This window comes from Silurus meridionalis, chromosome 23 (genome assembly GCF_014805685.1).
Source record: "Silurus meridionalis isolate SWU-2019-XX chromosome 23, ASM1480568v1, whole genome shotgun sequence".
NCBI lineage: Eukaryota > Metazoa > Chordata > Actinopteri > Siluriformes > Siluridae > Silurus > Silurus meridionalis.
Window position 1 is genome coordinate 4,813,539 of NC_060906.1, and position 13,662 is coordinate 4,827,200.

Below are 13,662 nucleotides of genomic sequence, written 5' to 3' on the forward strand. Positions count from 1 at the left end.
AATATTTACTGATATTCAGGTTGTTATAATGTGTTTGTGAAGAGAGATGACATGGCAGAGAGCGCCCCCTGTCTGTTTACTTTATTTTACAAAATCAAAGCATTTTGTTGTTATTATAAGTGCATACAAATAAAATTTGACATTTTACAGATTTTAATGATGTTTTGTTCTTATCTGTATGATCAATAAAGACAGTAATTTTAGTTTGTTTCTCCATGATAAGGGAAGAACCCACAAAACACAAAATTGTGTGAATCATGGTGGATTTGGTGTTTGATTTGAGACTTGGTGCATAAATAAAACAAATGTTTGCTGATTAAAAATATTTTCAGGTGGAGTTTATTTATTTTATACCAAATTAAATAAAAAACGTCGTGAATTAATGTATGTTTTGCTGAAGGTTTAAATTTGGCCTCTTTTATATTTATTTATAAAAATGGTAAAACAGAAATGTGTGCTGTAACATTGTAACTGAGGTTTGAAATGGTTTGACAGTGGATTTTCCATAGTAAGATTAAGTACACGGTAAGTTCACCCACAGAAATCAATCATGAAATTAATAAATGGGACCCAATTCTCACCCACTGTGGTCCCATATCAACCCCATAAGGGGGCCATTTGTGGGTTGACCCATGATTAAGTCATGTGGGCCCCATAAGGTTCCTTTTTGTAGCCTATTTTGGTCCCATTTTTAACACCTATCTGGGATCCAAATGGGCCCATTTAAAGAACACCTATACAGGCCCCACTTAGAGCCCACCATGGACCCATCAGTCGCCCCTCTCACATGGGGCCCATGTGGAGCTGATGGACAAATTCCTCTGGGCCCCATTTGGGTTGCCCATGCAGGGCCCAAGTGACAGCCCTTAAAAAACCCACATGGGGCCCACATGAAAATGTTGGCTGAGATGGGACATGAACTCCTGCAGTCTCTCTGTGGGGTTTATGTGGGATTGTGTTAAAAGGAGGAGACTCTCATAAAACACATGCCCTCACCTACAGACTTCTTAAAGAAGGTGAGATTATATTGACATTTCATTATATATTTACTAAAAATGATCCGGACAGTGATATAAAGAAGCCAATTGTGTTATGTTTTTGGTTTTGTATTTCTTACTATACAGTGTATTTTAAATCTGTGGTATCGTTTTGTTTCCTTTGCAGACTCTTCTGAAGCCCCAAAATTGATAATGGTCATGGTGACAGCATGGCCAAGTGTTTTCTTCCCATAACAGCCCTTTATGCAGAGCCATTCACATCGTGTGCAAAATGAAGGCATACGGAAAGATTTATTATTTGCTCAGCAAATATCTGCACTAACACTAAACAAACTAACTTTGTGCCTCAAATGACACACTCATGTAGTATTCTAGAGCATTATTTACCCCGTTACTGTTTGATACATAAACCCTTCAGTAACGTGTGCTATTTTACATGTGTATTTAAAATCTTGGGGTCATTTGGAGGTCATTTTCTAGGACTCCTCCTTACATAAGAGTAATAAATGGAGGTTATAAAAAGAGCAGAATGCACAGTTAGAGCTCTACCTCAGTATTTCAATCATCTGCACTTGTGATTGCTTGTGACCTTTCAGTTATGATCATATTATTGTAAACATTGTTTCATTGATCTGGGTTTTAAATAAATGATGTATGTTTTGCTACGAGCCTCCTGGAGACAGCTACAGAACCATCACCAGCACACTGAAGGCTCTTCTGAAAGACGAAAGTCTGACTTTCCAGAAGAGCAGTTGGTATGGTGATGATCTATGTCCTGCTGCCTGGGACTATGTATTCAGCCTGTACCTTCTCTGTGCACAACTGGGCTGGATTTGGACCGTCTCCCATGTCATACAGTACTGAATGTGAAACTGCTTCAACTTGTTTAATTCTCATATTTCTAGATTTTTAAACATTAGATAAATTGCAAACCTGCAAATGTGAGACTCATATGAGACAGTGTGTGTGTCCCAAATACTGCAAACTTTCCATTCTTGTTGCATAAACTTACAATTGATGGTATTCTATTACTGCCACAAAAACACTTAATATGTCCAATTTTTTATTTATCAAAAAAAAGTGTGTGGCTCATCTTGAATACTTTGCTGAAACAAACACAAACAGAGGAAACAAAATACAGAAACGTCTCTGTAGCAGCAATATACAGGCTACTTGGTAAGTTTCCTGTAAATCCTGTTTTAGAGCATTATCTCACATTATTTCTGGATTCTTCTGTTTTTCACTCATGTTCTTTGTCCATCTCAATCAGGGCGACTTGGACAACATGGCCTTAAGGAGAACGTGGCAGCATCAGTGGAGGATCTGGTGAAAAGCATAACTGAGTTCAGGGGACAAAAAGGTTTTACTAAAGGATCAAATAAACAAGTTCTTTATCAATCTTTATCTTTATTCTCTGATGTTTAGTTCTCTATCAACAGGAAAGTGTTTCAGCAAGTCCTAATTTTATGATGGATTTTGTGTGCAGATTTGCCGTGGGAGCTGCAGCTCGCAGTGGTTTATGCCACTCATGATCTGGCACCCAGCAGCCCCAAAGTCGCTCTGAACGCTTTAGAATCGTGGAAGAAAGACCTCACGAGCCTCCAGCCGCCCCAAGTGCCTGAAGCAGATCAGCTTTCTTTGTTCTCACCTAAAGTCAAGAAAAATTATTACATTAAATATTGTTTAATAGATTTTTTATTTTTTTTATTTTTGTACATAAATTAATAAAATACATAATAGATCTGCACAGTGTTATTGATTGTCTCTTTACAGTTTCGGATCGTGCGTTTCACACCCAATCATCTGCCTTCAGTCCCAATCATCCTCTTAAGAACATCAATATGATGCCACAGCTGTAGAAACCATCATTATTATACACATATAATACATGCAGTATAACAGAGCACATACAGATTCTTGTGCATTTTCCCTGCATTACAGTTTTCCTGGTGTTTTGAAATTAAGTCAAATTGTGTGTTTTTGTACAGATTCTACAAAGAAAATGCAAAAGTATAAATGGCTCAAGATAAAATTTAACTGTTGTGATCTGTTTGGGTTGACCTTTATATAATGTCCTTTATACTGAAAAAACCTTCAAAATGAGTGTGTTAATAACACGTTAACCCAAATTCATTTTAACAGCACTAATATTATTAATGCACAATTAATGCAGCACGCATTTCTTCATTTTTATTAAAAATTAAAAACCTTCAATGCAACACATTTATTTACAACGTCCTTTCCTTTACTCAGATAGTTATATTTTTATCATGCCCCAACAAACACTTAAATCTTGGAGAGGTTTTGCATATGAACTACGATGCCCGTGGGGTCTTTTCTGATCAGGGAAGAATCACACAGCACACAGAATGACGCATATGTTCTTATTCAGTTTAATGCAGATAACAGACAAGTATATATACACACACATTGGAAAAAACCTGACTTAAAACTGTTCCTGATTGGGTAAGAAGACATAGTAACCAGAGATATGTGAACCCACACAAAGACATTCCATGTACCTTACATACTCACATCGTAAAGATCCTATAGGCACTAAACAGACAACATAAGAATGTGTTTACAGAACCAGTGTGAGGCTCATCTTAATACTAACAGATATGAAAAAATGTAAAAAAAAAATTCATCACTAAACATTTGTTTTATTGATGCGTCAAGTCTCAAATCAAGGACCAGAATCCGCCAATTAAAACCGTCCGTGAGGAAACAGCAAAAGTTCCGATTGGTGTCATGATAATTTACGTACAGGGGAAGCTTGTATTGTGTATAACATGATTTATAAATACTTTACAGGAGGAGCAAAAACCTTTTTTTATTTAACGCATTACGAGCAATAACTTGCATTGTGAACATCGATCATCAACAGAATTAAAGTATTTCACACAGGGCCATGTTGTTTTGGGTTTTGTTTTCCCTCAATAATAAAAAAAAATACAAAATAAAAATATGTAAAAACTGCATGTTGTGTTCATGTGTGTATCGTTTACTAATATTTAAATTAGTTTGATGATCTGAAACATTAAAGTGTGACAAACATGCAAAAAAATAAAAATCATGAAGGGGCAAACCCTTTTTTACACCACTATATATATATATATATATATATATATATATATATATATATATATATATATATATATATATATATATATATAGGAGGATGAGGAGAAACTAATTATGAAGCTACCAACAGGGCAACAGCAACACTGAAGGAACTACAGGAATTTCTGGCAGGTGCTGCTCACACCTTACATGTGACTACCGTATACTGTATTCTGTACAAGTCTGGGCTGTGGGGTAGGGGGCAAAAGGAAGCCATTCTTTTACAAAGAACACTATGCAAGACTGTCTGTCTTCTTCTTCCTCTTCTTCTTCTTCTTTCAGCTGCTTCTATTAGTGGTCACCACAGTGGATCATCTTTCAAACCAACCACTTGCATGTCTTCTCTCACTACATCCATAACCCTTCTCCTTAGCCTTTCTTTTTTTCTCCTTAGCCTTCTCCAATATACCTTATGCTTCTACCGACATACATGACACACACACACACACACACACACACACACACACACACACACACCAATATCTCAAAACCCAAAGATGATTGAGAGATCTCAAAGTGACCTACCTAGTAGCTCAACTCGTAGCCTAATCAAAAAAAGCCCCACACTGTGGCAGTGTCAGGGATTCCCCTGCCACGCCCCCCTCGGCCGCTGTCAGAGATGCACCCTGCCACGCCCTCCTCGGCCGCTGTCAGAGATGCACCCTGCCACGCCCTCCTCGGCCGCTGTCAGAGATGCACCCTGCCACGCCCCCCTCAGTAGCTCTCATGGTTCCTCATTATCCAGTGCCTGCCTGAACACCGACAGCTGTGACTCATTGGGGTTCACACTATATAGACGCACGTTCTCGAGTCACAGGCTGTCGGTTCTTGTATTGTCATGCTGGTGATATCCGTGGCTGCTCGACCGCCAGCATTTCCCACTGGTTTTGTATCCTGGTTCTGTTCCTTCTGGATTACTCTTAACCGCTGCCGTTTACTTTCGTTTCGGACTCTAGGTTTCATTTTTGGATTACTCGTCTCGAGCGGATATTCCTTGTTTGTTTTCTCGCCTCAGCAGCAGTGAGTGAGTGTTTGTTTGTTGAACTGTTTTGTTTGAATAAAGACAATGCTCGAGTTATTTCTGCTTCCGCGTCGTCAGCCTGACAGAAGAACCGACCGAAACCGAAAGCGAAATCGCCCACTCGCGATTTCGGCCGCGATGGATCGGCAGCCGAACCCGGCTTCGGATTTTCACCGAGAATTCCATGCTGCTCCTCACGGCTCAAAGCCACAGACGCCGAATCATGAAAACGTGGCTGCGCCACGCCCCTCGGCGAGCGCGAGGGGATTTCCGGCTCGCTTCTCCGGGAAAGGAGAAGAATTGGGCGGGTTTCTGAGGAACATCGGCGAGTATGTGGAGGAAAATTTTTCCCAGTTTCCTCCAAAGAGCCAAGATCGCTTTCATGCTTTCTCCTGGCTGGTGATGCTCTCTCTAAAACCAGCAGATTATGGAGCGCCAATGGGGGCAATTTTGGCTCACTTGCCGAATTCTGCGAGCTTCTTCTGGGGATGTGTGAGATGGAGGTGGTGGATCTCCACGACAGTTCCCTTGAGGATGAAGAAGCTTCGGTCCATGGGTCTTCAGAGCGCACCACTTCGTTCCAGGATTATCAGTGATGCTCGGTTCCATCCCTGGGCATCCAAGAACGCGAGGCTCAGTTCCCGGTTTCCACGGACACATGGCCCTGCCCCTGGGTCAGTACATGCGCGCTGCTGTGTTCCGGGTTCTCGTGGACGCTCTACACCATCTCCGAGTGTCTGCGAGCGTGCCCTGGCATCCCAGCACTCCCATGAGCAGTCCGTGCCGCCACCGAACATCTACAAGCGTGCTGCCCTGTTTCGAGGTTCCCGTGGGTGTGCCTCTCCGCCACAGTGTCTCCAGGAGCGCGCCCCTTCGCCACAGTGTCTCCACGAGCGCGCCTCTACGCCACAGACCCGTCACAAGCGCGCCTCTACGCCACAGACCCGTCACGAGCACGCCTCACGCCACAGACCACACGAGCACGCCTCACGCCACAGACCCGCCACGAGCACGCCTCACGCCACAGACCCGTCACGAGAGCGCGGGCCGCCACAGAGTCGCCACGAGCGCCGGGCCGCCACAGAGTCGCCACAAGCGAGCCGAGCCGCCACAGACCCGTCACGAGAGAGCCGAGCCGCCACTGAGTCGCCACGAGAGCCGGGCCGCCACAGAGTCGCCACGAGCGCCGGGCCGCCACAGAGTCGCCACGAGCGCCGGGCCGCCACAGAGTCGTCACGAGAGCGCCGGGCCGCCACAGAGTCGTCACGAGAGCGCCGGGCCGCCACAGAGTCGCCACGAGGGTGCTGCTCAGCCACAGAGTCGTCACGAGGGTGCCACTCAGCCACCGAGTCCCGCCTCAGGGCGACGTCGGGCCTCCAGGTTCCCCGCAGAGCGACGTGGGGCCTCCAGGTCCCCCTAACGCCGGCAGAGCTCTCCAGAGGCCCTCCGAGGTGTCGTTCGGTTCAACGTCCGAGCTCTCCAGAGGCCCTCCGAGGTGTCGCCCGGTTCAACGCCAGAGCGCCCAGCGGCCCTCCGAGGTGTCGCCCGGATCAACGCCAAGGCTCTCCAGAGGCCCCACGAGGGCGCTGCGGTTCAACATCCTGCCGAGGGTGCCTTTGTGTTCCAGGTCTCCAGGGAGGTCGTCTCTCCACCCCCTGTCTCCGCCGAGGGCGTCGCTCCGTTCCTGGTCTCCAGGGAGGACGTCGCTCGGTCTCCGGTCTCCGCCGTGGACGTCGCTCGGTTCAGGTTCTTTTCGAGGGCCGCTGACCCGTTCCTGATCCCGACCGAGGACACCCTTTTGCCTTTGGCCCCTTCCGATCCTCCACTGATCTGCTGCGATGCTCACAGGGCCTCCTTTGTCCCGGGTCGGTTGGGGAGGCCTTCCTCAGAGTGCCCCGGCCCGCCTGGCGTTGGTGGGTTTTTGGGGCCGCCCCTGGAGGGGGGGGTACTGTCAGGGATTCCCCTGCCATGCCCTCCTCGGCCGCTGTCAGAGATGCACCCTGCCACGCCCCCCTCAGTAGCTCTCATGGTTCCTCATTATCCAGTGCCTGCCTGAACACCGACAGCTGTGACTCGTTAGGGTTCAGACTATATAGACGCACGTTCTCGAGTCACAGGCTGTCGGTTCTTGTATTGTCATGCTGGTGATATCCGTGGCTGCTCGACCGCCAGCATTCCCCGCTGGTTTTGTATCCTGGTTCTGTTCCTTCTGGATTTCTCTTAACCGCTGCTGCTTTCTTCGGACTCTAGGTTTCATTTTGGATTACTCGCCTTGAGCGGATATTCCTTGTTTGTTTTCTCGCCTCGGCAGCAGTGAGTGAGTGTTTGTTTGTTGAACTGTTTGGTTTGAATAAAGACAATGCTTGAGTTATTTCCGCTTCCGCGTCGTCAGCCTGACAGGCAGAGACATCTAAGTTCCTTACCATCTCTCTCTCTCTCTCTCTCTCTCTCTCTCTCTCTCTCTCTCTCTCTCTCTCTCTCTCTCTCTCTCTCTCTCTCAGGATACCCAGAAGGACAAATGAAATGGGAGATGCTCCCAGAATAAACAGAATTGTTTTTTTGGTGCCATCAGGCACAATAATATTATTGGACCTCCGCAGAATTCAAACTGAAGAAAGTTTCTCTTCAAAGCGGATGCTGTTACAGAACCACTGTGAACGAGTGTGTGAGCGAGTTTGTGAATGAGTGTGTGAATGAATGTGTGAACAGGTGTGTGAATGAACGTGTTAGAGATCACACAGTATGTGCCTTATCTTCCTTTGTAGTTATTGTTGTTCCTGTCAGGATCATTGGGAACAGACTTTAGAGTCCAGACACATGTACTGTAAGTATCTCCTCAAAAGCACATGCTGTTACAGAACCTCACTGTGAACGAGTGTGTGAACGAGTGTGTTAGATCTCATTCAGCTAATGAACATGTAATCGTGTATCATTTCATCACGTGTGAATTTGTACATTTGATTCTTTCGTGTGAAATGCTGCTTTTGTGTAAGTTACAGATGTTACATGTTTGTTTCACATGAAAATACAGTGAGCTGATATGTGAATAATGATGTGGCTGCATTCTGAACACTTGCTGCTTCTTGTTCCTGCTGTTAAAATGTGTGACGTATCTCTTGTTGTTTTTTAGATTCTTTATATGAGGTGTAAGTTTCAACCACCTCCAAACATTCACCATCGCCTAAAGATGAAATGACACAAAATAATTTCTCACATTTTTTAATCAGATTTTAAAACAATAACAACAACAAACATAAAATAAACCCTTTGTCTCTGTTTGTATTACTCCCCATTCTACTGGACCCACTGCATGGAGTTTACTGTGTGGCACCTGGAACTTCAGATCCCGGAAGATGCACAGGTTAAAACTCAGACAGGCAGACTTGTGAATTACGTTGTTAACCCGCATAATCTTCTGTGTTGCCTGTCCAGAGTAAAAACAACCCTATGTATTCACAATTCAAGTTTCAGTGACACGTCAAATAACGTCACAGTTAAAGTATGTTTGAACCAATGATATTTGCATTGGAGGATCATGGGAATATCTTTTGGGTTATTGAAAACAAAGATGACTATTGTCAGAGCTATTGGTTGGTCAAAATTAACACCATAAAGCAGAGATCACCAACATGGTACCCGCGGGCACCAGGTCGGACGCAAGGACCACATGAATCGCCTGCTGGCCTTTTCTAAAAATAACTGTTTCCTACTTTGTTAAATCATTGTTGATAATTATTGTGAGAAATCATTAAGATGATCAGTGTCTTCACATAGATCAGGGGTGTTAAACTCAGGCCCGCGGGACAAATCCAACCCGACGTACAATTATATCCGGCCCGCGAGATGATTTTATATAGAGCTATTATTATTATTGTTATTAATGTCTACAGATATAAACTACAGATCCCATAATGCAGTGCTTCAGCTCCCTTACCGAACGCTAGACCACCTGGGAACATTCCAGCGTCAATCAAGTGGAGCTTCTGTTGATGTATTTAACTCTATTGTTCAGTTATTGTGAAACAGCGCCTCACAGTGGTGAAGATAAAAGTTGATTCTGAAAACAGAGCCTTTCAAAAAGGCTGTGTGATTCTGAGTAGATGTTTACTGACACTGGCGGTAAACACGTGTGTTTTATTAGTGGACCGTAATCTGTACAGAGAATCTGAAGAACCTGAATGCAGAGCAGAAGATACAGAAAGTGGAAGAGTTAAAGGAGAATCTGACATTTCAGCAGATGTTTTTCACCAGATCGAAATCACAAAGTGAAACTGGTGTGAAACCAGAGGAGAAATCAGAGACACATCAGCCGGTTATTTACTGAGGGAGAGTTTCTGAAGAGCTGCATGATGAAGCTGTGAGACGTCTGGTGTTTGAGATATTTTTATGGAGAGCTATTTATTTAACATTTAAGTTTATTTATTCTGGAATAATATCCCTGTCTGTATTTATTCATATTTATGTAAAAAAAAAACATTGTTTTAGTTTGTTCAATAAATGTTTCTCCTGTTCGGGCCGCCACCTAAAGTGTGCTTTGAGTTTTGGCCCCATGTGCAATTGAGTTTGACCCTGACATAGATAAATATCATTCATTATTAATAATAACATATAATTAAAGGTAAATTGAGGAAATTTGTTATTTCAGAATTGTGTACCAAACTGGTAGTCATTCACATCAGTGGGTACCCAAGAAGTAGCTCTCGATGTCGAAACGTTTGGTGACCCCTGTTCTAGTTAATTGCAAAAATGTAAAGAGACATCCACTAGATTTAGGGCTTAAGAATTTGTTTTTGTTGCCTGAGGGCAGCGCTGTGCAGTAGAGGGTTAAAATAAACCATCCAGAAATCATTCAGTACCAGATTCATCTTATTTATTGTGCTGAATCTTTGACTCGGTTTCATTCATTCTCCATCACACAGAACTGTGTCTATCAGCTCACACTTACACAACAGAGATCCCCAAACTCCCACCCACACTGCTCTTATAATATTCTTTTATTTCTCCTCAAGATACTCCACAGCATCCTGTTCTTAGGTCACATCCATCCAGAATTGTACGAACCAGAGAAGATCTTTGAAGATAGCGAGGTTTTAAGGCGTACTATGGAAGTTTTCCCAGGGCCATTCAAATGTTCCTCTCAAAACACCTTTCTCCTACTTCCTGGAACTGGTCAGTGAAACAGAATCAGCTGCAGTGGTGCATAAGCAGATATGTCCTGATTTATTGGATAATTGTCACAAATCAGGTGGTCAATATCCTCTGATTCCCACCGTCATGTGCATCTGTGAGAGTGGCAGGTGTGGATACTACGGAATGTCTCTGTCCTGTGGAAGTCACATCGCCAACAAGATCATGACTGTTGTTTCCTGTCTTCATGTCTGCCATACCAAAGTGGCCTCTGTTGTGATGTCAGTGTTTTCAAAAGACTCTAGATATCCAGAACGTTTACGACTTCCGAGTGGTGTTAACTGTAGAGCGTATGAATTGAAAAACCTGAGCAGGGTGAAACCACCACCATGTTTCACCTGCAATCAGCTGTTTTCTCTACCTGAACACACAAAAAATAAAAATACTCCTGGTAACTGTGCTGAGACTGAAGCCAGAAGTAAATACTTGATTGCTACAAATAATATGGCCACAATTTCCAACAGCCACCAGTTACAACATTTAGTACAAACAATAACAGATTACTTTGATGGATTGATGACAGGATGTATGGAAAAAAGATCTGAGGAAAACAGAAGTCGCTACAGCATCAAACAAGTTTATGATGATGATAATATAAAAGCATTCAGTGTAAATTCACAGTGATCAGTGTTCTAGTTTTTTGCTTATTTGTTTATTGTTAGTTGTTTGTTGTTTATTTGGTAATTTGTAAATACTTTTATCTCTTCGCTTTCTCTATAATGTCAATGTGGATAACGAGGATTTTGTGCTCAACAAGACATGCACAACATGAAATAAAAATGTGATCACAGTGTTTTAGTCTTGTACTTATTTGTTTGGTATTGTTATTTGTTATTTATTTCTTCTTCTTCTTCTTTTGGCTTCTCCCATTAGGGGTCGCCACAGCGGATCATCCGTCTCCACACCCCTCTGTCCTCTACATCTGCCTCTTTCGCACCAACTACCTGCATGTCTTCCTTCACCACATCCATAAACCACCTCCTTGATCTTCCTCTTTTCCTCCTTCCTGGTGGCTCCATCCTCAGCATTCTCCTACTGATATACCCCATGTCCCTCCCTGTGAACATGTCCAAACCATCTCAATCTCACCTTCCTCACCTTGTCTCCAAAACGTCCTACATGCGCTGTCCCTCTAATAAACTCTTTTCTAATCCTGTCCATCGTCGTCACTCCCAACGAACATCTCAACATCTTCAGCTCTGCTACCTCCAGCTCCACCTCCTGTCTTTTACTCAATGCCACTGTCTCTAAACCATACATACTCTACCTTATCACTCCTGCAGTAGTTGCCCAATCATCCAGCACCTCTTCACCACCACCGAGCCCCTGTCTGACCTCCTCCCTGAATCTCACACTACACTCTTCCTCTTTCAGTTTCACCATCTTATTCTTCTTTCAGTCTTCACTCTCCTCCTCTTCTTCTTAACCTCCAAAACCATCCTACAGACCACCATCCGATGCTGTCTAGCTACACTGTCCCCTGCCATCACCTTACAGTCTCCAATCTCCTTCAGGTTGCATCTCCTCCATAGAACATAGTCCACCTGTGTGCACCTTCCTCCACTCTTATACATCACTCTATGATCCTCCTTCTTCTTAAAATACGTGTTCACCACTGCCATTTAGCAAAATCCATCCTTTTAGCAAAATCCACCACCATCTGCCCTTCCACATTCCTCTCCTTAAAGCCATGTTTTATGCTGGATGTCCTTCATAACACAATCCTCCACATTTATCCGGACTTGAGACCGACACTAAGAGTGAGCTGACTTGTGCAACACTAATGACTGTGTTCTTCATTAAACACTGTAAACACACACACACACACACACACACACACACACACACACACACACACACACACTTCCACTCTGTAAGTCTATAATGTATTTAAATACTAAAGTTATAATATTTCTGTGTGATTTATCAGAAGTATTTAGTGTTTGATTTTAAACATTAAGGGATCTCACTGACTCAAAATATCAAGAAAATAAAAAGATAATATTAATTATAAATAAGTGTTATTTATAATTGAATAATGCATAATTCTCCTTATTGTTCCTAATATTATGCTAATGATGTTCTGTATCACTAGATGATATTGTGTAAAGGTTTGTGAAGATCGATGATGTCTGATCTGATCATTTTTTATATGAGAGATTGAAAATCAGGAAGCTCTTGAAGCTGGAATTAAACTTAGAAACACTGAAGTCCATCTCACCATGTCCTCAAAGCTTTGACCTCCATAGTACTGTTTGGTTCCTGGAAACTGGAGGCCATGTTCAAAGGTTCCTTAAGGTTGTTATTGGTGAGATAGAGCCTGTTACCTTCATTAGCAAACACTTTTCCATCCTCACACACCATCAGCACCAGTTCATCATCGAGGAGTCACAGGAGAACTCCTTAAAACACCAATCACCTACATGTGATCTGGGAGGTAGAACTCCTGCCACTCCTCTAATATCTCAGGTTCATTTCTGTATGATGTTTCTGCCAAGGATCCGAGTGTGATGTGATGATGTGATGTGATGATGATGTGATGATCAGTGATGAGTGTGTTATTCTTCTAAATGTCAGGTCATCAGAGGTGTTATAAATCTTACCATTTGTGGGATCAGTGATGAGTGTGATGGTCAGTGATGATGTGATGATCAGTGATGTGATGATGATGTGATGTGATGATCAGTGATGTGATGTGATGTCAGTGATGAGTGTGATGTGATCAGTGATGATGTGATGTGATGATGATGATGTGATGATGTGATGATCAGTGATGATGATGATGATGATGATGATGATGATGATGTGATGGTCAGTGATGATGTGATGATGATGTGATGAGTGTGATGGTCAGTGATGAGTGTGATGGTCAGTGATGATCAGTGATGAGTGTGATGGTCAGTGATGATGTGATGTCAGTGATGTGATGATCAGTGATGAGTGTAATGGTCAGTGATGAGTGTAATGGTCAGTGATGATGTGATGTCAGTGATGTGAGTGTGATGGTCAGTGATGATCAGTGATGAGTGATGGTCAGTGATGATGTGATGTGAGTGTAATGGTCAGTGATGTGAGTGTGATGGTCAGTGATGTGATGATGATGTGATGATCAGTGATGATGAGTGTGATGGTCAGTGATGATCAGTGATGTGATGATGTGATGATCAGTGATGATCAGTGATGATCAGTGATGATCAGTGATGATCAGTGATGATGTGATGTCAGTGATGTGAGTGTGATGATCAGTGATGTGATGATCAGTGATGATGTGATGTGAGTGATGTGATGTGAGTGATGTGATGTGAGTGATGTGATGTGATGATGTGATGATCA

The 13,662-nt window shown here is 43.1% G+C and overlaps 2 protein-coding genes across 2 annotated transcripts in view; one reads left to right on the forward strand and one right to left on the reverse strand.

Moving 5' to 3' along the window:
• The window catches only part of LOC124377358 (NACHT, LRR and PYD domains-containing protein 12-like), a 578,147-nt gene that overhangs the window by 484,359 nt on the left and 80,126 nt on the right, over window positions 1-13,662 (reverse strand).
• The window catches only part of LOC124377359 (NACHT, LRR and PYD domains-containing protein 12-like), an 839,056-nt gene that overhangs the window by 131,497 nt on the left and 693,897 nt on the right, over window positions 1-13,662 (forward strand). The gene's annotated exons all lie outside the window — the stretch shown is intronic.